The 24664-nt window shown below is 39.9% G+C and overlaps 1 long non-coding RNA gene across 1 annotated transcript in view; it reads left to right on the top strand.

The window, feature by feature from the left end:
* The window catches only part of LOC119870733, a 32398-nt gene extending 11839 nt beyond the window's left edge, over positions 1-20559 (top strand). Inside the window, exons 3-4 of the long non-coding RNA XR_005356283.1 lie at positions 17209-17309; positions 19402-20559. This is a non-coding gene — a long non-coding RNA (uncharacterized LOC119870733). The remainder of the gene's footprint in view (positions 1-17208; positions 17310-19401) is intronic.
* Positions 20560-24664: the final 4105 nt, after the last annotated feature.

Raw genomic sequence — 24664 nt, 5'->3', positions numbered from 1 at the left:
CCGGGCCCCCCCACTTCTCCCCGGGGGCCCGGGGCCGCGCTCCAGCCCTTCACCGAGACCCCGCGGGGTGGGTGTGCTCCCCCGCGCCCTCCTCCCCTGGTGACCCGGGGCTGGAGGCGTCACCCCCTCCTGGGCCCCCCCATTTCCCCGCTGAGCACTGTTCCGTCGGGGAAGAGCCGGGAGGATTGTTAGAGCCCCCGCGGCCCGGCCCGGCCTCCTGCCCGACGCCCCCGCGCCGGCTCCTCGGGGCCCCTCCCCGCTTGCTTCTCATTTATCCATTTTGCCCGCGCTCCTCCCTTGTTGGCGGCGACCCCGTCCGTGTGGCGTCGGGGCGTCCTCCTGCTGCTCAGGTGCGCTGCCGGGCGTCCGGGAGGCGGGGAGTGGGGGTGGGCCGGGCTGAGGAGCCGGCGGGGTGAGGCCCCTGCTCCCCCACGGTCTGGCTGCTTTCTGAGCGTGGTGTCATGTGGCATCTTCTCTGTGTGGAGAAAAAGAGAGAGAGGAGAGAGAGGGAAGAGAAGAGAGGGAGAGGGAGAGGGAGAGGGAGGGGAGAGGGGAGGGGAGGGGAGGGGAGAGGAGGGGAGGGGAGGGGAGGAGAGGGGAGGGGAGGGGGGAGGGGAGAGGAGGGAGGGGGGACGGGGAGGAGAGGAGGACGAGAGGAGAGGAGGACGAGAGGAGAGTAGAGGGAGGAAGGGGGAGGGCAGGAGGGAGGCGAGAGGGGAGAGGAGGGACGGAGAGGCAGAGGAGAGGGAGGAGAGGACGAGGGAGAGAGGAGAGGAGAGAGAGGAGAGGAAGAGGGGAGAGGACGAGGAGAGGAGCAGGCGAGAGGAGAGGATAGGGGGAGAGGGGGAGGGGGGAGGAGGAGGAAGGGGGAGGGGGGGGAGGGGAGGGGGAAGGGCGGGGAGGAGCGGGAGAGAGGAGGAGACGAGGGCGGGGAGGAGAGGGGGAGGATGAGGAGAGGGGAAGGGAGAAGAGGACAGGGGATGAGCAGGAGAGGGGAGGGGGGGGGAGGGGGAGGGGAGAGGGGAGGAGGAGGAGGAGAGGAGAGGAGGAGGAGAGGAGAGGAGGAAGAGAGGAGGAGGGGAGGGGAGGGGAGGGGAGGGGAGGGAGAGGAGGAAGAAGAAGAGAGGAGAGATCTCCCGAGTCTCTTCCTCTCCTTATAGGGACACCAGCCTTTCAGATGAAAGCGCCACCCTTATGACCTCATTTAACCTTAATTACCCCCTCGAAAGTCCCTTTCTCCAGTACAGTCACATTGAGCTTAGATTAGAGCTTCAACATATGACTTTTGAAGAGACAAAATTCAGTCCACAGCAATGTAGATCTCTCAGTGCCTGTGTACCTATATCTGTATTTATGTACGAACCTTCATCTTCTAAACTGCTGGCTACAGGTAGCTCAATAGGGGAGTAAGTGCTTTGAATTGCTGGGTCCAAGCTAATTGTCGGAGCTCTTCTGATAGACATCAGGCCTGTCACTTTGAGAGGGAATTGATTTCACCTTGACTGCATTTAATTAACACAGACCCAAAAGAAAGATATCTTTTGTGTATGTTTGTCGAAGAGCTAATTTTGAAATAGGAGCTCTGACTCAGAATGGTTGCCACATTATATAGCTTGGGTACACCTCCGGAGTCAGATTCAAGCAAAAACATCCTCGTCTGTGTCTCAGAGCTCTTACCAGTTCTGGAAAAGTGTGCAATGACTAAGAAAGGCACCAGCAGGAATTCTTGGTAGAAGTAAATGTGCCTCTTCTCATCTTTCTCTAGCACAAGATGATCATTTCAGTGACCTCTGTCCCAGTCTCCAAACCTGTTTCCCAATGGCTGTGCTGTATGATTGTACAGGTTCATCACCTTTTCCCCAATTTGGGCTTTAGCTCTCACTTTAATTAGCTTATGTTTTACTAGAATGAACTGAACTTGTCACCTTTAAGCTCTCACTTTAAATTGATCTAAACTCGTTTGCATTTTACATGCTATTCCTCTCTGTTTTTTCCAACTGAGTTTTACAAATTGGATATCATCTGCATACTTGAAAGAAGAATTTCAGTTCCTCTCTCTGCAGCTCTCCTGTCTTGTGGATAATAGTGATTCCAAAATGTGTTTGTGATAAATCGTCTTTGAAAGGAATTTAGGGAATTTGCTAATAGGAATGCACATTAAATGTAAAGTGTAAACTCTTCATTTTACAGAGGAGGAAACTGTGGTCTACAGAGATTCCATGATCGGCTCAGAATTACTCAGTTAATGTCAGAGCAAAAACTAGGACCCAGAGAACTTAATTCCGAATCAAAACAATGTTGTACTAAGGGGAGGATCTTATGAAATGTTTTAAGGAACAATTAATTATTCATTTATTAAATTAGAAATCCAGACACCAATGCCCCATCCCCATTAATAGATTACCACTGGGAAATCAGATCTTCTTTTGTTATGTATTTATTTTATATGCAAAATGAAAGAAATTCTCTTCTCAAACACCTTAAAGGGATATAAAAATTCACAGTACAAATATTATGGACCAGCAATAGTCCCAAGTGATATTCTGCGATGTTCTTTGATACGCATCTCCCAGAAGCAGAGTTGATAGGAACAATCTTCATATATTTTCAAAAATGGAATGCACTGCCAAACATATAGAAAGTCATTCAGGCAAATAGCAATGTAGAACAAACCAAGAGGTAATAGCCTGTCCAAATAAAAGTCAATTCGGAAATAAATATGTCTAGAAATTAAAATTTCAGTCAGTTTAAGTCTCTAATTGTATAATGTGATTGTTGTAATGAGTAACACGAAACATTGATGATGATGATGATGGTGATGATGATGATGATGGAGATGAGAACATCTCCAAGAGATGAGAACAGTTACCATTAACATGGCACAAAATGCTAGCCACCTTTTCAAGCATTTTACATTTATTTGATCCTTGGAAAAGCCATATAAAACAGGTACTATTATTACCCATTTTAAAAACTTCTTTCAAAAAAAAAATACATAAATAAATAAAAATAAAAACTTCTTTCATAAAAGGCTTAGGTGTATACGGAGGGTGGACTTTTATAAGATCAATGAAAAAGAGAAAGAGTAAGAAAGTAACCTTGATGAGAAAGCCTATTTCTGGCAAGGACTCTTTTGGCTACATGAAAAGAAAATCCAGCTTACAGTGGTGTGATTAAAATGGAGATTTATTGGTTTACATAAACCAAAAGCTGGTGGATCCAGGGGCTCAAATGGTGTCCTCAGCATTTGGTCTCTTCCCATCTTTTTGTGTTTGCTTTCGTCTGTGATGGTTTCATTCAGGTCATTTCTCCCTGGAGGGCTAGAGAGAATCAACAACAGCACCACACTTCAGATCTCATCACTTTAGCAATCCCATCAAAACTAGAACTTTTCCATTCCACTCATCAAAATCATCTTACGATGCTGGAGTTTCACTGAACTGATGCCCATCAAATTAGGCCCACTCCCATCACTGCAGCCATGGAGCTAGAATAGGATTCACCCAAACTAGGTCATATGCTATATTCCTAATGCTAATCATCCTCCAAAAAAATCAGTTTCTGTTACTAGATGAAGGGAAAATGACACTAGGACAGTAAAAGTCAAAGCTGTCTGCCAAATCATAGAAATAAGTGCAAAAATGAACTGAACAAGATAGAAATCATAAAACAGTCCTGAAGGGAGCTCAGGTGAGAAAGGTCCTTGAGGAGGTAAAGAAAAGCATATAAGAGAGAAAAGAAAAGGAATAGAGTGTAAAACTGTTCTTCTCATTACGCACGTAAGAAAATCACAATGGGGTTTAACTTTTATTATGACTTTAATTGCGTATTGAGCCTTGCCCTAATACCCAGGCTCTATGGGAAGTAAAAGACTACATCCAACCGGATTCTGCATTAAATAAGCTAACAGGATATAGCGCTGGCTCCCAAATCTAATCCAGCGCAACAGCCAAGCTATCTGTGAAGTTCTGTGTTAAGCCATAACAGACTGATGAAAAAGACAGACTCATAACCAACTACAACTCAAAATAGACCATGGGAAGTACTATAAAAGAAATTCTGACAAAGTTCTTTGGTGGGGGAGGGGGGGGGAGGGAACAGTTAGAGGTTATTTTTTTTTTTTTTTTCAGTTAGAGGTTATTAAAGAGGGACAGAAGGTCCCAGAAGAAGCCACCATGGAAGAAGTGGCATCTTCACTAGGCCCTGAAAGATGGGAAGCATCTTGATGTGAAAATTGATGGGAACAGTAACTAATGGTAAGAGAACAAAGAGAAAGAGGGTGAAAGTAGTGTCTAGAGATGTGAAACCAAAACTCTTGAAAGAATTATAAAAGAAGATGAGGTTATAAAAGTAGTTGATGAAAACTGTATGAAGGCCATATTGGGGGGTTAAATTCTTCAGGCAAAGACATTCAACTAAAGATCTTCAGTTATCTGCAGAGTGTCATGAGTTTTTTTTTTTAATTTTATTTATTTATGATAGAGAGAGAGAGAGAGAGAGAGGCAGAGACACAGGCAGAGGGAGAAGCAGGCTCCATGCAGGGAGCCCAACGTGGGATTCGATCCCGGGTCTCCAGGATTGTGCCCTGGGCCAAAGGCAGGCGCTAAACCGCTGTGCCACCCAGGGATCCCGTGCAGGGCCAATAGAGTTGTCCTACAGAAAGAACATTCTGGCTGTAAACGTGTCAGGGATAGATCGGAGGAAATGAACCAGAGGCATGGAATCCCACTGAGAGTTTATGGCAAAATTCTGAGTGGAATAGCACTGGAAATGAAGGAAGTAACAAAGGAAAGAAATGAGAAATTGAAGCAAGAAATAGTTTGGAATAGAATCCAGAGAACTGGTCAATAACCAGTTTGTGAGAATTGAAAGAAGAGATTTTTTAAAATGTCAAGACCTGGGAACTTAGGAGAATGGTGATGCCATTAATAAAGCTAGAGGTCACAGAGAGGAAGCGGGTTTGTGTGTGTGTATCTGATTTGTGCAAATGAGTAGAGTGGAGCAGAAGGTACATGGGGAAAGGGTGAAGAATGACTTCCCAGCAGAGAGGAAATAAACCCATGATTGGAAGAATGGTAGGATGCAAGAGAAGGAGACAACCATAGGGTGTGCATGTTAAGACATAATTTGATATATTTAGACTTTTAAAATGTCATTTATGATCTCTAGTCCCTAACTCTGAATCAGACTCATAGCAAATGAAAGTTTGAAAAATATCAGCTAAATTGGTCTTTATTTCCCTGACTGTACCTTACGAATAATCCTGAACCCTTGCCATGGAGATTTGCTTCTTTTTACATTAAGGAAGCCTAAGCTTTTAAGAACCGATTCCTTAATCTGTACAAAGTTTAGGTCATTTTCTGTCATTTTCAGAAAACTGATTCTTGCACAGTCTCCAGTTTCTTTTCTCTAAAGACATTGGAGAAGTAAATATTTAGTGAATATCCCCTTTTCCTCTGACACAAGTTCTCTAGTCTGCTTTTAAAATACCTGCAATTCTTTCATTTTAAAACTAGCCAGGGGGAAAGGAAGAAGTTGGAGGTGATTGCTTGAAATCAAACATCATTTTTTGGGCAGCCCGGGTGGCCCAGCGGTTTAGCACTGCCTTCAGCCCAGGGCATGACCCTGGAGACCCTGGAGACCCTGGAGACCCTGGATCAAGTCCAACGTCAGGCTCCCTGCAGGGAGCCTGTTTCTTCCTCTGCCTGTGTCTCTGCCTCTCTCTCTCTGTGTCTGTCATGAATAAATAAATAAAATCTTTAAAAAAAAAAAGACAACATCATTTTTTGGAAAATGCTAAGCACTTGTTTTGAGATTCTAGGTGGACAGAAAAGGGAAGCAAATAACCTGACAACAGCACTCTTATGGGAGGGCCTCAATGCTGATAATACCCAAGCAATTCTTTTATTTTGGCCTCTACATTCCTCAAATCAGGCATATTCCCTGAAGAACTCACACCAGATTTAACATGATAAACAACATGCACTGAGATGAGGATGCATCAGGGAACCTGAAGTGACTCTTAGTTAACTATCAAAGCTAAAAATACTCGTTAAAGCTGTAACTCCCTTCCTCTAACTCAAGATGCTGGGGTATTAACTGAAGGCTCAGTGAATGGGAGTACAGCAGCAGCAAAGACAAGTCAACCATGACAGGAAGAAAGAGGGCTGGGACTGAGGTAGAAGGTGAGATAAAGGATCAAATAAAGCCAAATGCTGTCCTTAAAGATAAAGTGGTCACATAAAAAAGAAAGAAAGAAAGAAAGAAAGAAAGAAAGAAAGAAAGAAAGAAAGAAAGAAAGAAAGAAAGATTACACATTAGCAGATTTGCCCTCCTATCTTTTCCTTATTTATCATGGTTCACAGAACTCTATTTTTTTCCATTTCTCATCAGATGACCTAAAGTTAAGTCTTAATAGAGTTTACCAACGTCAAGAAAAAAATCCCATTGTTCTTCCCAGGGATTGGCTTAAAAATGAATATGCTATATAATTCTGGCTAACTAGGTGAACAAAAGTCTGCTGAATGGTCTCTGGGTGAAGTTTCCTTGCTGCTGTGAAGAGGAACACACAAAAGGATGCCCATTACCCTGCTCCCCATGTTCTTTGAAATGGTGTCAAGTCTGGATTGGGATCACACCTAGATCTTGAGCAGCTCTCATCTCACTCCCATGAAGAGTGCTAGTCAAAGACAGAGTCAGATGGCAGGACAGACACCAGGGGAGGCTACATTCTTGAGGATTTCATTTAATTGCTGAATTAACCAATCTGGAACCCACTGGTAAAATTATTATAATTTACTTGAAAATACTTCAGCATATACATTGTGATATTATGTGAGTGTAACTTGGGTTGAGCTCTACGCGTTGTAATTAAAGGTTCCCTCTCCCAGAGTGATCAATGACTATGGCAATCAAGAACACAGGAGTGGTCTGCTGGCATTCTCATCAGGACATCTGTACTTCAGAAAGGCACTTCCGTTACCTGTGTTTTGCTCAATAACCTGCACTTTGCTAATTAGCATACTAAATGTCAGAAAAGGGCTTTTAGTGACAAAAATAGCAGCCGGTTGACTGGCATGATGAATGTTAAAATCGGGCTCTCGCTGGTGAAATTGAAGGTATTCAAGTTGTATGGATTTGCTAAAATCATTTTCTAGATACTTCTTACTCTTGCATGAATAGAGAATAAGAAGGAAGCAAGATAATAAGCCCATGCTGTTCGAGATGTTGCACCAGGCTAAATACCTGAACCAGAGAGTCACTGGCCGTGGAATCCACCGACCTGTTAGCCCGCAGCCGGCTGTGGGGACAGCAGAATCTTATCTCAGGAATCTTAGTGATTGCCTTCAGTGACCGTTTCCTACAAGATGGTTTGAGACTCTGAAAAGATAAGAAGGTGGGACTTCCTCAACCCTAGACAACAGATGATATGAACTCTTTTCATTCACTTGCCCACTAATAAACATTTAGTACAGTAACTATCCGGAGCAGCGTCACTGTACTTAAGACTTTTTTGCAACATGACCCACCATAAGGCTGCTTCTTTTGAGAACAATACATTTTATTTATTGTCTAAGACAGCTGAGTCAGGATTTTTTATTACTTGCTGCTGACAACACCCTAACTTATGTACCCCACTACCTCTACCAGTTCAGCCATTATCTCTGCAATTTAGGTAGTAGTTCGAGGGGTATATATAATTTTTTCTTTTCTTTTTTTTTTTTTTTTTTACTATTTTTACTATTTTTTTCCTTACTCAGAAAATGTGTTGTAGGAGAGAGAACAATGGAATAGGAAATCATGAGATGAAGTTTGAGACTCCACCCTGTGCAGGCCTTGGGTGTATCATTCAACCTCCTTAGGGTTGAGTGACAGTCAAAGTAGCAAATGAGGATGAGTAAATCAGACAGCCTGGGTTTAATCCCACTTATTAGCTGTGTGAGCTTTCTATGCCTCAATCTCCTTATCTATTCAACGGGCTAGCACCTACTTATAGTTGTTGTAAGGATTAAATAAAACATACCATGTTCAACCCCTAGCACAATGCCTGGCACGGTACCTGTGAAATCAATGTAATCATTATAATCTCTAAAATAAGATTATCAGTCTGAATGGCCCCCTCATTCCTCCTCTAAGACTTTGCAATTTTACCTTCATGATTGTATGCTCCAGAGAGGACATTAGTGAAGAAATGTAAAATTCACCTATTTTAAATGCAGCTCTACTCCTAGTGTTCGGGAATGCCATCCGGTCCTTTACTTACACAAACATTTACTGAGTGCCTACTGTAAACAAGGCACTGTGTAAACATGGGCAGTATCTCTGAGGAGCTCCTAGCCCTGCAGAGAAACCAGGAATATCTGTTTTTCCCCCAAAATGAAATTTCTGCTTGCCCCGCTATCTTCAACTTTAATAATAGAAACTTTCTCAAAACAGATCAGATGTTTGAATGAAAGACTCCAAAAAAAAAAAAAAAAAGAAAGAAAGACTCCTAACTCTGGGAAACGAACTAGGGGTGGTGGAAGGGGAGGTGGGCGGGGGGGGGGGGTGGTGACTGGGTGACGGGCACTGAGGTGGGCACCTGACAGGATGAGCACTGGGTGTTATTCTATATGTTGGCAAATTGAACACCAATAAAAAATAAATTTATAAAAAAAAACAGGTGTTTGATACAAATTCGTGTTCCATGTGATATAAATCTGTGTTCCAACTTTGAGTCCCTCACCCAATGTGGAGATTAGCATTTGTCCCTTTGGCAGTGGTGAAGAAACGATAGCGAGAACCAATGAAAAGCCTGCAGAGTTAGAGAAAACCAAGACCCAGGCGATTCTACAGGATTTTGGTGCCATTATTGATGAAAGAGCCCACTCCTGAGAACTCCTTGCTCATGAAAACAAGTATCAAAAAGGAGGATCTGAGACAAGGAGATTCTTTAAAATTAGGAACTCTTTCCCCCTCTTCTCTCCATAGGCCTGTTTAAATTTGCTCCTTAATCCAGAAAGCCAATATTTTCCCCTCTCATCATGAAACATTGCTTATGAATTGATCTCCTCTTATGAGATGCATGCTACCATGTGTGAGAGCACAGTGGGTTTGGCAACCTGAACAAAGCCCCCATGTGTTTGGACCCACTGTATAGCACACACTTGAAACACCATCTGCAGGCGGCCTTTCCGCTCCAACTTGTCAGGGTGAGCGGCAGGAGAGAATCATGAGTTGAGCTGCTTCGTTAACTGTCAGTAGTGCTGCCAGTACGAGGGGAACATCTGTACCAGCCAGACTTGATGAAAATTAAACAGTTAACTAAGTCTGGAGATATATGCAAGGGAGACTCTCAATGTCCTTCACATAAAAACTGTGCCTGTGAAACCCCTAAAATTGATGTCTTCATATCTTAGCATTCACTGCAAGCACCGGGGTCACTTGAGGGTCGTTTAAAGCTGTGAAAACATCTCTGAGATGATTCTTGGATCTTTTCACTTGTTAGTGTCTTACGGGGAGCGTGGGAGGAAGCTGAGAATCAGTGAGCCTTGTCCTTGTCCTGATCTTTCTTCACCTTTCTCCGTGGTGAAAACAATGAATTATCTCAGCATGGACAGTATTTCAAAATCTTCCCCTGAAATAGTCTCTAAAGAAAAAAGTGTTTATGATAGAAGGTTTTGTGAACCACAAATAAAAAAATTTTTTTAATCAAAACTCTCTACTTCTACACAAATTGAAACAGGTTGGTACCCTCAGCGTGATTCCTGAGTGTAGGTCTGTTGAGAAGGCTGGCTGAAGAATTCTGAAGAAAACTGGCATGTTCACCCGGAGCAAATTGGACAGATAGAATGGTAGCCAGCCAGCGAACAAAGGAGACACCGTCTAGGTGGGCTTAACCACGAGGCATGCTAGGACTTCAGTTAATAATAGCTGCTGGAGGTGCACATGGGTGGCTCAGTCAGTTAAGCATCTACCTTTGGCTCAGGTCATGATCCCAGGGTCCTGAGATTAAGCCCCGCATTGGGCTCCCTCTCCCTCTGCCTGATGCTCCCCCTGTGTGTGCTCTCACTCATTGCCAAATAAATAAATAAAATTAAAAAAAATTTTTTTTTAAATAAATGGCTGTTGGGGAGAGGAAGTCAAGAGTTGGTGGCTCAAAGAGCGACCAACAGTCTGAACCATGGCTGCCCAAGTGTCAGAGCAAACGCCAACCAGACCAGAACTCACACCTACCAGGGAAGTGACATAGGAGACAGGAATTTTTAGGTTGTGGGTGCCAATTCTGGTTGAGAAAAAGATCGGAACCAGCAATCGCAGGTGCAGAAAGCAAGGAACACTCAGAGATGACCAAGACATTCAGGCTCCAAGTAAGTGAGTTGATGTTAGGTATGTACTTGTCATGTGGACAAGAGTATCTGATAAGCTAAGTAGTTCACTGTGTAGTTAGAGAAGAAAGCTGCCACAAGGTGATCAGGTGACTGGGGGCTCATCTCAGGAGTCTCCAGCTTCTACACTGACACAAGATCATTACAAATCCTCTGTAGGAGGCAGAAATATCCTGTTGTATATATTCGCAGTATATACCTAGCTAGTCTTGGTTCAGGAACTGGGCGATTTGAACCTGTCTACAGCCTTCGATGAATGCTACTGAGCAGGGTGTGGAAAGGCAAGGACTGGCATCTGGTAAACCTTGTTCCCGGATCTCTCTTCCCACGAGCCTATTGCCCTTGACCTAGGTCTTTCTTTATCTCCTCATTCTTGGTACTCAGCCACCATTCTCCAAGTTAAAATGTGTTGTATTTTTTCAATTTGAGAGTTCTGACTAAATCTATACACACAACTGAGAGGACTGTACTTACAAAGTTACCCATCATCCCCATCCCAGCTCTCAGTCCATAATTATACTGACCCCACTCTCAGCATGAATATAATTAAATATCTAGCGTAACCACTAACCTGACACAACTACCAGTAAATAGGAATAAATTAGGGTGACAACTTGCTTTAAGACGTCACAATCACCATTTTCTTTTCAAGTAATTAGAGAAGAATAGAAAAATCTGGAGATAAAACCAGTGGATTGAATAACATTTCCATGAGTCATCAGCATACTCTAAAAATGACTCATAATCATAAGTTATGAGGTCTAGAAATGTTCACCTATTTAAGCAAATGCTGGAAAAACATCAGAAACTCTTGGGATGAGGTCAAGTCCCTGTAACTATATTGCTCCTGCATCCACTGATCTGGTGATGATTTAACAGTGTGAGTTAGTTTAAAAAAAAAAAACAAAACTGGTTTTAGTTTGTAGTTCATTACTACTCACTCCCAAAAGGAGAACCCAGTGTTCCCTAAAAGTCCTTTTACCACAAATTGCATTGATTAGCTTATGAATAGAAAGGCTGGGGAGTCAGTTGCAAAAAGAAAAGGTATGGGGAGGTTCATCTGACATGGGTTTAGGGAAGTTGCATGGTTCCTACTCAGGGTAGCTGGCGGGGCCCTGAAGAAGGGTTGGGTATCTCCCCCTCATGCCACCAGAAAAGCTGCAAACTAGGCTGAAACTAACAGCCTCATCACAGATCCCATGCACAAGCAAGGGAGGTAAGGAGGGCAGGTAAGGAGCCAAAAGCAGCTGAGAGTAAGGGCATTCACGATGATGGGGGGGGGGGGGAACCAAGGTAAGAACCCTCTCTCCTCCTCTGGACTCCCTCAAGCCCTCTCCCTTTAGCATGGACCTGAATAAAAAGGAGTCACGTTCATGACTGAGATTGAATGTCTAGCTCTCCCTGAATAAAATATAATTTTACTTTGAAAAATGAAGGATTGTAAAATTTTCCTATCCAAGTTTTGAGGATGGTAAAATGTGTACCCACTGCTCACACAACAAGCCAAAGACTATCATCGGACTTTATGTGTATATAAGGAAAGAAGAATATTAAGGAAATATCCTAATAGGTAATGGGAAAAGGTCTGGAGAAAAAGAATTAGAAAATGTAGGGTAATGGCTCCTCCCTGGTGCCCTGGCACAGATCCACATGGGCCCCATGGGCAAAGGCTTGAACCATAGGCTCTCTGAGTCATGACAGGAGGCAGCGTGATCCTCAGAGAGCAGAGGCGATCACCTGGGAGGCTGGGGATGGTCTGGAACCATCTCGCATTTGCTTTTCTACCTCCCCCAGGAGACTGTCATGAGACAGCTTCTCATGGCCTCTGCTGAAGTATGAGATTTCGGGCCGACCTCCCCCAAAGTATAGTCGCAGACCATGAAACCACTTAGCTACAGTCTAGAATGGGCAGCTCAACAGCCAGGTATCCCAGGACATGCACTCCATTCAACCCCTGTGGTTTTGGGAACATCTTTTTTGGCATGTGGGAATAGGACCTGACAGTTGGCAGCCTTAATTACTCTTACTTTGACTATGTGAGTAATTAACTCAGAAAAAAAAAAATCAGAAGTGGCTTGTTGTCAAATTAGGGTCAGATCAATTAGGTCTTGGCTTTGGGCCTTGCCTTGTATTGGTGTGCAACAGGAGGGGGGAAAAGCTAGGAAGGACTACCAAAGGCTAGAAAGAAGCATGCAAAGCTATTCACGAAAACTTATCTTACAATAAATTCCTTAACAGTAGTTAGGAAAAAAGAAATGTAGTAAAGGAAATGGTCCTTGTTTTAAACTCCCACTGTGTTGGGAACAACTGGGTGGTCCAGTTGCTTAAGCATCTGCCTTTGAAAAAAAAAAAAAAAAGCATCTGCTTTTGGCTCAGGTCGTGATTAGGGTTCTGGAATCAAGCCTCACATTGGGCTCAGCAGAGAGTCTGTTTCTCCCTCCTCCTCTATCCCTCTGTGCGGTGTGCATGCTCTCTCTTTTTCTCAAATAAATAATTACATTTTAATAAATAAATAAATAATAAATAAATAAATAATCTCCCACTGTATCTATACACATGAAACATATACTCCACACATCCCCAAGTGAACTCTCAAGTGGGCCATTGAGGACAGTCAGCTGAGCAATGGCATGCCTGCCACCACCAGGACCAAAGTTTGCGACGTCCGCATGGAAGGACTGAGTGCCCTCCTTATGCTTAGATTCTTTTCATTATTGGTTTTTCTATTTTGATGTTCCATGTAATGAAATAGAAACATGTTTTATTAAAAGTGGACTCTTTCCGCTCTCTTGTTCCTATAGTTCAGGTGAAGTAATGAAGGTTGAGATAACGACAGGGGAAAAAAAAAAACATTAAGCCAGGAAGGAGTACGAGTTTCTGAAACTATGCTTCCTCTTTGGCCACATAAACAGAGTCAAATTTCTTGGATTTGTCTTGGATTTCCTTTCAGTATTCTCTCTGCGGAGAGGGTGCAATCACAGTGAAAGGGCAGGACTACATTGACGTGCTATTAATATTTCCTACATTGTGCCAGAACAAGACAAAAAAAGAAAAAAAACCTGCAATTTTTTAATCCTTATGACTATTTTGTGAAATAGTTGAGGGTAGAGCCTCTTACCATATTCTTTCACATTGATTTCATTTAACTGGTAGTAAGACTTACAGAAGAAAACTAGGAAATTTAGAGAGAAAAATCCTAGAATACACACACACACACACACACACACACACAAACATAAACTTTGGTACTTTTTCCAAAAAATAAGATGTAAAGGAAAAGTGTTAATTGATTTAAGAACACATCTAGAATAATATTTCTTTTTTTTTTTTTTAGAATAACATTTCTATTAAAGGACACCTTAGGTTGCTTCCATGACCTATGCTTTCCTAAAGAAAATGTGTATGTACACTTCTCTTCCATATAAAACAGTATTCTTTCTTCTGAAGTACAGTCTCACATGCTTTTATATACTGAGTGACAAAGAGTAGACTTGTTTTACACTTTGATTATTCCTTTAGGAAAATTAATTTATGGCCATCACTCAATAAAGGTTTGTAGCAAGTTTGCTTTCACTTGTACTGAGAAACAACATTCAGAAATGACTATTGCTTCTGTATATATCACCTATCCCCCACCCCACTTCCAACAGTGACTAATACATGTTATTATGCAGTAAATGGAAATTAAAAAGGTAATGAGGCCAAACAAAGCCCATGAATTCTTTTCACCCCGCCGTTAGCGACCTAACCTCCATTAATTAATAATACTCTGACATAGAAATGAATGGTAAAATATTACATCTGCCATTAAGTGGGTATGAAATTTCTTTACTTTTAAATCAGATGTCTTAGAATAGTCAATCATATGTTCAGTCACCAGCAAATATTTATTGAGCCTTTACTATATGTCAGGCTCAACCAGTTAAAAGATCTGAGTATGGGTTATCCACAATAGTTCTAAGGCCATCCCAAGTAGCTGAAGAAATTAGAAAATATTTCTAGAAAGCTGAATTCTCTATCTTAAATCCAATGAATTTATAGGAAAACTACCATGGGGAAAAAAACCCTATTGTGTTCTTAATGGACTTTCTTCCATTTTCTATTTGTCACTGAATAGAGGAAAGGCAGCTTAACTTCATTAGTGAGTCAGCTGGTTAGAACACTTAAATATTCCTAGGTGGGCCCAAGGACCCATGACAAAGAAAACAAAGTGCTATTGCAAATAATTACAGAGTGTGGGTGGTACTTCAGATTTTGAAAGTGAATAGTTTTATAATCTATTAATAATAAAAGTGCAACAATAAAAGTAGTTATAGTTTATTAGACATTTTTTATGTGCAATTCACTAATACCTAATTCACCCTTTTCCTTATTTAAAATCTGGAGTCCATTGTTTTCCTCTTGGGAATATTGAAGGGAGATGACACATTTTATATTGGATATGGTGGATTTGAAACCACACACACACACGCAAACCTAGAATTATTGCTATTTCTCAGCATATTGCTTAAACCACAAATTACTACCCTCATGACCCTCACTAAGATCCAATTTTTTTATGTTACATGTGTTTCTGTTGCCTAACTTCAGAATTTTAGAACTAAGAAGTAATAGGGACATTTGGTTTCTCTCTTTTTTTTCCATTTGTAATTAGAGGAAAATGTATACTTCCATTTTATTTTTAATTTTGAATATTACTTAACAATATGAAATAAATTTGCTAAGCCTACTTGAAAAAAAATAGGAAAGAAAGCACCATTTCCCTTGAAATAGTGTTATCTTCAACTCAGGCAGATTATATGATTCCTCAGGTTAAGTCTCCAAAAAAAAAAAGGTAGCATTTGAACTTTAATACAAGGGCCTAATTTGTTTCTGAACTTCAGTCCAGCATTAAATATGATACAGTGTCAGGCATCATATTTTCATTCTGAAAATATTGGTTTTGGACATATTCCAATAGATTTAATGGAATATTAGAGATTAAGGGAGATAAGAATCACTTCACGTATACTAGAAACTGGAACTGTGATAACCTGCTACAGAAACACGAGTGTTCTAATCTTTTTTTCAGATACCACTGTATACAAATTTCATACATATTTAACAAAGATTTAAACAAATATTTAGCCAATAGTAACCAATATTTGCTAAAAAGATTATCATTTGTTAAACTGTTAAGTGACCCAGCTAAATAAATGACTAATTTTTCAGAATATTTATACATGTCAGGCCTAGTATATAACGCATGCAGTACAGTACATTAATTCTCCCAAGTGTCTCCATAGGTCAATGGAATAATAAACCCCAGTCGTTCATTATAAAGATGGAATGCTGATGCGATTTTCTTGTGACTCGAAGCCATATGACTTCTACCCTGAAAATATTGAAAGATTTATACTTCAAAGATAAATTATCAACACATAGATTTTGCTTCCCAGTGTTGGGAAATGTGAAATAACAATAAGGTAGTGGTCAGAAAGCCATATTTCTCTATTTCTCTATTTAGATTATGTTACAGACATGAAAAAATAAACCCTAGGACTTAAAGAGAAATTCAGACAGCTTTAGAACATTTTATCTGTGTCTTTTTTTTCTGCTCCAGTTTATTTGGTTTTTCATAAGATCCTGTTTATGAGATTCTGTGAGTCTTTGCTATAGAATGTCTTTTGTTTCCTTGACCTAGTGGCATGAAAAGTAGATGAATATAAAGGATATGATGAGGGGAAGAAGAAATGCCATTTATTCAAGATAATATAAAATCTCTTGTTCTAACAATTTACAGGATTAATGATTTTTTAAAAAAGATTTTATTTGTTCATGAGAGACACAGTGAAGGGCAGAGACATGGAGAGAGGGAGAACCAGGCTCCCTGCAGGGAGCCCAATGCGGGACTCAATCCCACGGCTCCAGGATCACGACCTGAGCGGAAGGCAGACGCTCAACCACTGAGCCACCCATAAGCCCCTAAAGATTTTTGACACTAATTCTAAGGCTAAAGAAATAATTTAAGGGATAATAAGAAAAAAAAGTGTCTGGTTGCTTAAGTTAATTCATCACTTAGCACAAATGCAAAGGTTCTGACTGTAAAGGATAGACTTTTTTAATTCTACAAAATGACATAAATCACTGCCTCTAACATACCCCCCCACCACAAGCACTAGTATGAAACAAAGTAATAAAGCTCAACACTAGCACATCTTACTACCACAGAAATTAAATAGATTTCTAAATCACTCGTGTAATTTTTTTAAAAATTTCTTGACTTTTTAAAAAATAAATTCAATTAGCCAACATACATTACATCATTAGTTTCAGATGTAGAGTTCAGTAATCCATCTGTTGCATATAACACCTAGTGCTCATCACATCATGTGCCCTCCTTAATGCCTTCCATAATATCCGGTTACCCCACCCCCCCCCACCTCCCCAAGTCCATGTAATTTTAAGTATATTCTTTTCACATGTATTGCTATTGTAATAGTTACCAGCTTATAAACACTCCTTCCACAAACATTGATAAAACACCTACAATATGTGTTGGACATATTGGTAGTCTTAGCAGAGCATGGCTTACCTCTAACCCAGTACTTTTCATACATTACAAAAGTGATTCTCAGAATGCCTGGGTGTCTCAGTGGTTGAGTGTCTGCCTTTGGCCCAGGGTGTGATCCCAAGGTCCCCGGTATTGAGTTTCACATTGGGCTCCCCACAGGAAGCCTGCTTTCTCCTCTGCCTGTGTCTCTGCCTCTCTCTCTCTCTCTCTCTCTCTCTGTCTCTTATGAATAAATAAATAAAAATCTTTAAAAAAATGATTCATTCTCTTATCTCTTTTTTCAAACAGACTTATATTCTTTGAAAGCCAAATACTGTCAGTAGAATTCTTGCCAGCAACAACTCCCCAGAGAAGAAGATACTTGAACAAAATTCTGAGAACCACTAATGGTAATTATAATATTAATAATAATTACAATATTAGGAAAAAAGAGAAAAAGGAGAAGGGGCAATAGGAAGGGATTGCTAATCACCAGTATGTTCTGTTTATTTTTCCACTTATAACTCTACAAAGGAGGTAACATCATGGATCACATTTTATACATTAGAAAGTCAAGATCCAAAAGTGTTAGCATCAAGAGGCACCTGGGTGGCTTAGTTGGTTAAACATCTGTCCTGAGAATTGAGCCCCATGTCAGGCTTTCTGCTCAGTGGGGAGCCTGCTTTGCCCTCTCCCCTGACTGCCACTCTCCTAGCTTGTTCTCTCTCTCTCTGACAAATAAATTAATAAAAAAAAATTTTTTTAAGTGTTAGTATCAGGGTATTTACTTGATCAAATTCATCCAAGAAATAGAAATACATAGGTGCAGAGCGGTAAATGAAGGAGAGAAAGAGAGCCGTCTGTGGCCCATCACTATGTATGAGGCATGGATTTTGGCAGACAGGGGTCTGAGTTGTAGACATAGATTTAGGAGTCCTTGACTTGTACGTGGCAGTCAAATGCTTGCACATGTATAAAGAGGACAACAAAGAAAAATATCAGAGGGAGAGTATTATGAAAACAAAGGAGGAAGTGATGTCAAGAAAGAGTGACCAAAGTGTTAGATTCTGCAGGAGAGATAAAGTAGGATGAAAAGGGAAAGTGCACAATCATTTGAGAACTTGGGTGGGGGAGTATTCATAATACTCAGAATTCGTAATGCTCAGAATTGAGCATGTGATGGGGCAACAGACAAGGCTTAGAGCTCTGAAAAGAAACAAAAGGCACATGCACCCCAATGTTTATAGCAGCCAAACTGTGGAAACCACCCTAGTGTTCATTGACTGATGAGTGGATACAGAAGAGGTGGTACATACATACAATGGAATATTACTCGGCCATGAAAAAGAATGAACTGTTGCCATTTGCAATGACGTAGACGGAACTAGAGAACATTATGCTAAGTGTAATAAATCGGTTAGAAAAAGACAAATACTATATGATTTCACTCATATGTGGAATTTCAGAAACAAATAAGCACAGGGGGGAAAGAAGAGAGAAGAAAACTAAGAAACAGACTTTTAACTGTAGAGAACAAACTGATGGTTATGGGTGAGGGGGACAGGGGTCTGGTTAAATAGGTGATGGGGATTATAGAAGGCACCTGTCATGATGAGCGCTGAGTGTTGTTGTATAGAAGTGTTGAATCACTAAATCGTGTCACCTGAAACTAATATTACACTGTATGTCAATTAACTGAAATTTAAATACAATCTTTTTTTAAAAAAGTAACAATGGAGACATGGCATGAAAACTGTCAAGGAGCTTGGCTCTAAAGGGAAAAATACAGAAGCAAGGGCAACATAAGGTAAAGGAAAGATATAAAGATATTTTACGTCTTTAGATAGAAGTTAGGTAAATATGTTTCTGAACTGAGGATAACTTAGTAACTCCCTATAACAAGGGACATTTGAAATGGAGAAAGGAGATGACTGATGTAGGATTTTGGGGATTATGATGTCCAGAGCAAAGATGGAGCAATTAGGAAAAGCTGGGAAAGAAGGGCCTCTGAAATAAATGTGGGTGAGTTAAGCCACAAACTAAGTCATTAAACCGACGTACTGGAGAAGAATATTTATACTTCATCTTATAGACAGCTAATCTCCCAATACACATATAGGGCTCCTCGAACTCTGTAAAATATGACCAACAATCAATAAAAATAGCCCTGTGATAAAGGCAGCCAGTTCACTGGAAAGCAAATAAACCAACACATACGAAGATAATAACTCATAACAAGAGATATGCAAATGAGGATATTCAGAGATACTTGTTTTCACTCATCAGATCGTCAAAAAATGCAGAAGTTTGGCAACTTTGAACTTTTATGTTACTGTCACAACCTTAAAGGAGGAAAATTTGCAATATGTACATTCATAAATTTATTTACCCTTTGAACAATCCCACTTCTGGAGTTTATCTCATCCTGAATTTAAGAAGGGTTTGGTCTTTCAGGATTCCTTTTCTTTTTTTTCTTAATATTTTGTTTATTTTGCTTTTCAGATTCTGAACTTCTTGGACTCAAAACCTCTATGTCATTTGAAACATTTATTTTTTAATTAGAAGGTATTTATATCACTCACAAGATAACATATATGCAAGGTTATTTGTTGCAGCATTCTTTATAACAGCAAAAGATGAGAACCTATCTTAAGTATCCATCGATGCTGGGCTGATTCATAGCTCATGGTATAGACGATGTAGTTGTAAAAAAGAAATATATGCACATATATATATATACATATATATATTCTGTGTGGTGATATATTATACTACACATATAGACTACCCTAGGATAGGTTTCAAATTTAAAAGAAACATGGTGCAGGACAATGAATATAGTAGCTTTCACTTGTGAAAGAAAAGGGAGGAGGGAAATAAGATATATATATATACACATTTATATTTACATGAAGAAATGCAAGTTGGAAATTAAAAGCTAATACTTACCAAAAGGGGCCAGAAAGGGAAAAGATATGACTATGAGACTTCTCAGTGTATATCTTTTTATACAAAAATCATTCTGATTTTTAAATAATTTAACCATGTTAGCTATTAAAAAAGTAAGAGTATTGAAAGAAAAATGAAATAAAATTTATTGTTTGTACTAACCTTTTTCATGATTAAATCACTGAATGCTGCAGGAAAGCTGTTCTCAGCCATAATGCTCTGAACCATTTTGTCTCTATCAGAGGTGAAGTATTCTGTATACTAAAATATCAAGGTTAGGAATGATTTTTTTAAAATAAATTATAGTAGAGCCAATGTTTTTCCCAATACTCTCATGCACTTAATATCCAATGTGCATCCTTGAATAGGAGAGAAATAGAAGTTATAACTGCTTGCCGGGAATTTGGAAGCGCAGTACAGTAGTCCTGCCTTTATGCACAGGGGATCCTTCCCAAGACCCCCAGTGGATGCCTGAAACCAAGGACAGTACCAACCCCTAGATTACATTATGTTTTTTTTTTTTCCCTATACATATGTCTGTATGACAAAGTCTAATTTATAAGTTAGGCACAGTAAGACATTAACAACAATAACAAATAATAAAATCAATAAAATCGAACTATTTTAACAAGATGCTACAACAAAAGTAATGGGCATGTGGTCTCTCTCTTTCAAAATATCTTATTGTAGGGATGCCTGGGTGGCTCAATGGTTGAGTGTCTGCCTTTGGCTCAGGGCCTGATCCTGGAATCCCAGGATCGAGTCCCACATCGGCTCCCTGCATGGAGCCTGCTTCTCCCTCTGCCTGTGTCTTTGCCTCTCTCTCTGTATCTCTCGTGAATAAATAAATAAAAAATCTTAAAAAAAAAATCTTATTGTACTCACCTTTCTTACGATGACACAAGAGAATAAAATCCCTAGATGATGAAATGAGGCAATGCGAATGATGAAGGCATTGCGACGTAAAGTTAGGCTACTATACATCCGAAGGATCATCTGATGTCCAACTGCGGTTTACCAGTTGGCTGCAGGAAATCTCAGAAAGTGAAACTGCAGATAGACTACTTGCTGCTGCAAACTGGCTCCAGGGCACATTTACACAGGACTCACAGGTGAATACTATGGTCACATTCTATCTCAGAGAAGCAACTCACTCAGCAAATGCTGTTCTGGGATGCAAAAAAATAAAATACTTAAACTAGAAATATCAAATTTATTTGTCTCACGCTGTTAAAACGTGAGAGACAATTCCTAGGAATTTCTACTATCAACACAGGAAGTATAAGCACTTATCAATACATTACCCGGAACCCAAGAAGGCTGCCCAGTTCCCTTTTGCTTGGGTTCTGAAAGTCTAAGACACAGAAGTCCAGCTCTTTGGAAATATATATTTTTTTCTTTTTAGTAAGAAGGATATTTACATTTGAAACCCTAAAGTTCCACAGGCAAATAATTTTTGTTTTCAGTCTCGTGTCCATATACATTCTGAGGGAGAGGAAAAGAATAATTTCTCATGGAAGTTGCTTGTATATTAATCCCAGAGAACAAGCACCTTCAACTCTGCTTATACAGCTCTCAGCTGGTGACATTTCTGCAGCAGGCATTTTCCTCTAGAAAGCATCAAATAAATAAACAAAACCTGTTGCAATGTGTTTGGCGGCTTCAATTCTAGGCTGTCTTAGAGTTACAAATTAGCTTAGCTCTGTAAATCCAAAACCTAAAGGAAATTGAACTGTGGAAATACATAAAGAAGTAAATAACTGTGAATTTGCCCCCAACCCAATGGAAAAATTGATTTTGTTTAAAGATTTTATTTATTTATTCATGAGAGGCACAAAAAGAGAGAGAGGCAGAGACACACAGGCAGAGGGAGAAGTAGGCTCCATGCAGGGAGCTCGATCCCGGGTCTCCAGGATCACGCCCTGGGCCGAAGGCGGCGCTAAACCGTTGAGCCACCCAGGCTGCCCAGAAAAATTGATTTATAGCACCAGTTCTGCATTGGTTCTTTAATAAGTAAAATTCAGGAGTTGGGATTAGATTGAGCCTATAGCTCTTCCTGCCTTAAGCATTCTGATTCCCCCTCCTCTTGGTTGGGCCAGGAAACAAAGCTGCATTTTCAGGTGGTCCTTAGTCTGAGACCAACATCTCAAATCATGCTACTTTCCATAATAGACAAGAAAATCTAAGGATACTTTCTGCCAAGAAAAATTGTCAGAAACATGTTCTTGAATGTATGGGAGCCCTCTACAATGCAGAGCTCTGAGAGGTGAGAATCTTTTGTTCCAGAACTTCCTGAAATTCAGAAGCATCTTCATTGTTTCATAGCTCAGCTGAACAATATAAGGCTTCTTTCTACAATCTAAGTTGAGAAATAACACATGGAAAAAAAAAATCAAAGTAGTCTAACAGTGTTCCTCTAAGGTGGTCTGCAACTTTTGCCCTTCCTTAACTGAATATTGAAAAATCTGAGAACAAAACAAAACAAAACAGCTCAAAGAAAATAGGCTTTATCTCTTTATTAACTTTAGATGTTTCTCCCAGGAAAGAGAGATGGTTGGTAGGAAATAATGAAAACACAAGGGCTTGTGCTGTTTGCTGGAAAAATTGCTCCTGAGACGATAAAGGTGAAATGCAGATAAGGACCGTCAAGATGCAATGTATTTGCTTTTTTTTTTTTTATTTAAAGAAAATTGTGTTTCCATTCCATTCCTATCCATCCCAGCTATGAAGTAATTGTCAACCTAGAGATCTAGAAGCTCCAGTTAAAAAATGTGCACTTAATTACTTTTGTGCCCTTTAGGTATCTAATGCACACTATAGATGATTGCTCTGTCATTTTATCACTGGGAAGTACAAAATAATAGGTCCACCTTCAAAAGATGTGGCCTTAACAGGACTAGTTTTGTTTTTTGTTTTTTGTTTTTGTTTTTTGTTTTTTTTTTACTTTTAGGATCCAGTTACTAGAATAAAGAAAATCATTAACTATAACAGAAAGCAGAAACGTGTATATATTTTAGTCACTGCAAGCACTAAGTCCATTTAGGTATTTCTCTCAATGCTGCATTTTAATACAACCAAATTTACCTGAAATAAGAACCTTATCATAGTCATATTGTTAATGGAAAAGGAAGAAATTTCTTGGGCCGTCTCTGTGCCATGTGGTCCACTGAAACCACAATTTTAAACATTTCACCTATTTTGAGACACGTTTTATCACATTTAATCATTTATCAAATCAAAACCCATCTTACAGGGCACGTGGGTGGCTCAGTCGGTTAAGCAGCCAGCTCTTGATTTGGGCTCAGGTCATGGTCTCAGCATCCTGGGATTGAACCCAGAATCAGGCTCTGGCTCAGCTGGGGAGTCTGCTTGTGTATTCCCTGTCTCCTCTCCCTCTGCACCTCCCTCCCCCTCTCTCACTCACAAATAAATATATAAATCTTTTTTTTTTTTTAATGCACCTTACATTAAGTAGTGAATCAATTTAACTGGCAGTGTTTTCCTTTTCATTGGTACATAAAATAACAATGCAACTCCATGATCATGAAGAATGGTAAATTACTGATACTTTTGTTGTCTCATATGATAAGAGCCATTCATAAGAGAGCATTACTTATTTCTTGGAACGGGCCAAATAAGTAAGGTATTAAATCCGCATGTGTTTTCTGCAGACACTAAGGGAAGCTAAAAGCAAAGCACATAGTAAAGACCATAACATCATCCTCTGGTGACCTGAAGAATGTCTTCAAGGATGTCCACATCCAGAACCCCAGAATCTGTAACCATGTTGCCTAACATGACAAAAGGAATTTTCAGATGTGATTACATTTTAAGCGCCTTATTATCTTGCATTATCTGGGCAGGCCTAACGTAATCATAAGGGTTCTTATAACGGGAAGGCAGGAGGATCATAGGGAAAGATTTAAGGACAGAAGAAGAGTTTGGAGTGATGCATGTTGAAGCAGGAGGAAGGGGCCATAAACCGAGGAATGAAAGGATCCTTTAGAAGCTAGAAAAAAAATAAGCAAACCAGATTTTTCTCTAAAGCCTTCAGAAAAAATTTAACTGTGCTGACACCTCGATGTTAGCCTGCAAGATTTCAGATTTTTGACCTCCAGAACCATAAGATAAATACATTTATGTTATTTTAAGCCTGCAAGTTTATGTGGCTTTTCTTTTTTACAGCAGCAAATAAGAAACTAATATAATCCTTCTAAGAAACACAGTCCGAAAAATACAAAATATTTTTTACACTCCTTCTGGTTAGTCTCCAGATATATACACATACTAGTAATTCCATTCTTATTTTATAAAAAGATGCAGAGCTAAGAAAAAAAAAGATGGAACAATAGCCGGATAGAAGGATGGGTCAATCGTATAGGTATATAGGTATATAGGTATATAACAAAGCAAAAATAGCAACATGCTAGTTATAGAATCGATGAGGTAGGTATATGGGTATTGGCTGCATACGTTTCCTTTCGACATTCCTATACATTCTTTTAACATTTCGTAATACAATATTAGGAAGGTGGTAATGATGCAATTTTGACACCATTAAGACAGAGACAATGTCATTCTTTAAAAGAAAAAATAAGCCTTTAGCCAAATGGCTCTCCAAAACCAGAAGCCCCTGCATGGCTCGTACTGTGTAATTGGGTTAAATGACAATTTTCATATTAACCCTCATTTTCATTTATGAGGTTTTTATACAGATATAAAGAAGAAAACTTGAATGGAAAACTAGTTCTCTTTCTTCATTAAGAATATCTTTTTATTAGAGAATGACTTTTAAGATGGTAAAAGAATCACAAGC

This window comes from Canis lupus, chromosome 3 (assembly GCF_011100685.1).
Source record: "Canis lupus familiaris isolate Mischka breed German Shepherd chromosome 3, alternate assembly UU_Cfam_GSD_1.0, whole genome shotgun sequence".
Taxonomy (NCBI): Eukaryota; Metazoa; Chordata; class Mammalia; order Carnivora; family Canidae; genus Canis; species Canis lupus.
This window is presented reverse-complemented; position numbering and strand designations above follow the sequence as displayed.